Here is a 3,479-nt window from a genome sequence, read left to right as displayed (position 1 = left end):
GGTCGCTATCGAATTGAGTGCCGTTATCGGAGAGGATCTTCTTGGGCAGGCCGAAGCGATAGATGATGCTTTTAACCACGAACTCAAGCACCTTTTTGGACGTTATCGTTGCCAACGGCTCTGCCTCCGCCCACTTAGTAAAGTAGTCGATGGCTACCACGGCGTAACGAACCTCGCCTTTTCTAGTGGGGAGGGCGCCAACCAAGTCTCTCGCCTAAACGGCAAACGGCCATGGGGACGAGATCATCTTCAGCTCGACTGGAGGAGCTCGGGCAACGGCAGCGAATCGCTGGAACTTGTCGCACTTTTTCACGTACGAGATCGAGTCTTTTGATAGAGTAGGCCAGTAATACCCTTGCCTGAGAACCTTTAAGGCCAAGCTCTGCCCCCCGGTGTGGTCTCCGCAGAATCCTTCGTGAACTTCCTGCAGGATGGCCTTCGCTTCACTTGGAAGAACGCACCGGAGGAGAGGTAGGGAGTGCCCACGTCGGTACAACACCCCATCAACTATCGTATATCTAGGAGCTTGATACAGGATTCCCCGTGCATCGTTACGTCCTTCAGGCAGCTTGCCCTCGATGAGATATTCAAGAATGGGGGTCATCTAGGTCGGCCTGGCGTCGACCATCTCGACCTCAGCCCTGTCTCCTTCTATACTTGGTTTTTCCAAGAGTTCTATTAGCACCAACCCCAAGGTCTCCGTCTCTCCCAAGGTGGCAAGCTTGGCAAGAGCATCTGCATTAGCGTTCTATTCCCAGGTATCTGTTCGATCGATCCTCGCTCAAATGTGGACAGCTCAGCTTTTACCTTTGCTAGATAGGTGGCCATCTTGGGTCCCCGTGCCTGATACTCACCCAGAACCTGGTTTACCACGAGTTGGGAGTCACTGAAGCACTGGACGGAGCTCCCATTTAACTCCTTGGCTATCCTCAGCCCAGCCAACAAAGCTTCGTACTCTGCCTCGTTGTTGGAGGCCTTGAACCCGAACCTTAGCGCCGAGTGGAATTTATGTCCCTCGGGGGATATCAGAATGATTCCGGCCCCAGAGCCATTCTCGTTGGATGAACCATCCACAAAGATCCTCCACAACGATTGGGGTGAGGTGACCTGGGGTGAGCCCTCTACTGGATTCTCCTGGAAGTCGGCGAGGGCCTGAATTTTTATAGCAGTTCGTGGAGTGTAGAAAATCTCGAATTGATTGAGTTCAACCGCCCATTTTAACAAACGTCCCGATGCTTCAGATTTTTGCAAAACCTGCCTTAGAGGTTGATCGGTCATGACGTGTACTGAGTGAGATTGGAAGTACGGCCTAAGCTTTCGCGAGGCCATGATTAGGCAGAACGCCAAATTTTCCATCAGTGGGTATCGTGATTCTGCCCCGAGAAGTCTCTTGCTGATGTAGTAGACTGGCTTCGAACTTGGTCCTCTTCTCGTACCAGTACGGCACTAGCTGCATCCTCAGTGACAGCCAGGTAGAGAAAAAGAGGCTCTCCTGCCTTGGGCTTGGATAGCACGGGCGGTTTTGCCAGATGTGCCTTCAGGTCGAGGAATGCGCTTTCGCATTCTACTGTCCATTCAAACTTCTTGTTCCCTCGGAGCAGATTTTAGAAGGGCAAACACTTATCGGTTGACTTGGAAATAAACCGGTTGAGTGGTGCCACTCTTCCTGTTAAGCCTTGGACATCTTTCTGCGACCTGGGCAAAGGAAGCTCGAGCAGTGACCGGATCTTATCGGGGTTTGCCTCGATTCCTCGAGTATTGACTATGAACCCCAAGAATTTCCCTGACGCGACTCCAAAAGTGCATTTTTGGGGATTGAGCCTCATGCCATATTCTCGTAGTATTTTAAAACATTCTTCCCGGTCGAAAACATGGTTATCGGCAGTCTTGGACTTGACTAGCATGTCGTCAACGTACACTTCCATGTTTTTTCTGATCTGGTCCGCGAACATTCTATTTACTAGTCTTTGGTAGGTAGCTCCGGCGTTCTTCAGACCTAACGGCATGACCTTATAGCAATAGACATTAGTTGGGGTCATGAAGCTGGTGTGTTCCTGGTCCGCCAGATTCATCGTGATCTGATTGTAGCCTGAGTACGCGTCCATAAAGGACATGAGCTCGTGCCCCGCCGTGGCATCCACCAGCTGGTCAATCCTTGGCAATGGAAAACAATCCTTGGGGTAGGCTTTATTCAAGTCGGAGAAGTCGATGCAGGTTCACCATTTGCCGTTGGGCTTTGGAACTAGCACGGGGTTGGCGACCCAGATTGGAAACTTGGCTTCACGGATAAAGCCACATTTTTTGAGCTGGGCTACTTCTTCTTCTAGGGCTTCAGCCCGAGTTGTTCCTAAACATCTTTGCTTCTGAGACTTGGCAATAATGCTTTTATCCAGATGAAGCGTGTGCATGATGACATTCGGGCTAATCCCCACCATGTCCTCGTGCGACCATGCGAATACGTCCAAGTTATCCCGCAGAAACGTAGTCAGCTCCGCCTTCCTCTTGCTACAGAGATTTTTCCCGAGCTTGACCATTCGTGATGGATTTTGTGGATCAAGGTTCACCTCCTCGAGCTCCTCAATAGCCTGGAGCTCGGATCTATTTTTGCCTACTCGGGGGTCAATATCCTCATTTAAAGCGACATTTCCCCCTTTGGCGCTTTGAGGTTTTTCAATCTCAGGACCCACCAAGGATTCCTGAGATTCCTCTCCACTCTGAATGGCCATAGCCAGCTGCCCGGGTTTAGATTTTCCCTTCATGGAAATGCTATAGCATTCCCTGGCAGCGAGCTGATCACTATGGATAGTGCAGGTTCCCGTCGAAGTAGGGAACTTCATCGCGAGGTGGCGAATGGACGTGACTGCCTCGAAAGCTATGAGTGTAGGTCGGCCCAAAATGGCGTTGTAGGTAGCGAAGCAATCTATAACCACGAACTCGAGTAGTTTGGAGACTGTCCGAGATTCTTCCCCTAGGGTGATCACCAGTTCGATCGTCCCTATCGCCGCTGATCCTTCTCCTGAAAAACCATACAGCATCATGGAGGTTGCCTTTAGCTCGGCGACGGTCAGACCCATCTTCTCTAAGGTGGATTGGAATAGGAGGTTCACCGAGCTCCCGTTGTCTATTAGTACCCTCCTCGCTCTCTGGTTGGCGAGCTGGACTGCTACAACCAAGGGATCATTGTGAGGGAACTGGACATGGCCCGCATCTTCCTCTGTAAAAATGATTGGTTGCCTCTCCAATCGCTGCTGCTTTGACTGGCGCTGCTCCGGGACGAACTCCACTCCGTTGTGAGCCTTTAGTTCATTCACGTATCTCTTCTGGGCGCCTATGCTCGTGCCAGCCATGTGCGGTCCTCCAAAGATGGTGGATATCTCTCCTCCGATCACGGGAGGAGGGACATCCTGATCTACCCGAGACCCGGGCTGACTGGCTGGGGCTTCTGGAGCAGGTCGGCTCGCTGGAACCCTGTTTCATGA

This window comes from Humulus lupulus, chromosome X (assembly GCF_963169125.1).
Source record: "Humulus lupulus chromosome X, drHumLupu1.1, whole genome shotgun sequence".
NCBI classification, from domain to species: Eukaryota; Viridiplantae; Streptophyta; class Magnoliopsida; order Rosales; family Cannabaceae; genus Humulus; species Humulus lupulus.
Note: the sequence above shows the minus strand (reverse complement) of the source record.